The sequence below is a fragment of the Notolepis coatsorum genome (genome assembly GCF_963971535.1).
Source record: "Notolepis coatsorum genome assembly, contig: SCAFFOLD_196, whole genome shotgun sequence".
Lineage (NCBI taxonomy): Eukaryota > Metazoa > Chordata > Actinopteri > Aulopiformes > Paralepididae > Notolepis > Notolepis coatsorum.
The window spans coordinates 303,526-304,332 of NW_028170497.1; positions in this window are offsets into that span (position 1 = coordinate 303,526).

Genomic DNA, 807 nt, shown 5'->3' on the forward strand with positions numbered 1-807 from the left:
GGCTGATGCGGCACGGCGCAGGACGGGCTAACAGGACAGTAGATAGGCGCTGACAACGCCGGCCAATCTGCAATGACGCTTTATAGGAAGAAAAGGAGGGGGGAAAAGAAATCATACCGCATCATCGCCGGAGTTATTTAGTTTGATGGATAGGAGGGGGACAGGCTTTTGTTTCTCAGTGATGGGCTAGAAATGGTTTTTGATGCAGCATGCTTAAAGCCTCAATGCTGGATTTTATGTTATTGCTTTTGCCACAAAACGTCTGGGGTTTATTCACCTTAGTAGAAAAGTTGACTTTGTGGGTGGAAAATAAGCTTTGTGAAACTTCCGTAACCTATTGTAATACAAAGATTATGAATGTAAACAAACCTTATATGGCCACTGAATACAGCAAATGCAACATGTAAAATGTAATAGGCTACATTTACTTTCAATAACTTTTGGACTCATCCAAAATGTGTTGTATAGAATATAATGCTGAGAAGAAAATGTATTCATATTTGATTTCTTTCTATATTCAATTCCTTCAGTATTTCTATTATATTCTCCATTCATTACTATTATATGGTATTTCATTATATTCTGCTCTTTTTGTCCTATTCTATTGTAATATGTTCTATTATGTTCTATTAAATATTATCTTCTATTCTACCAAGCTATATTATATTCTACTAAGCTATATTCTATTCTATTCCACTAATCCCTATTTGATTATATTCTATTTGATTCTATTATATTCTACTAAACTATATTCTATTCTACTAAACTCGAGTCTATTCTATTCTACCCTGCACTGTTTGCACTATT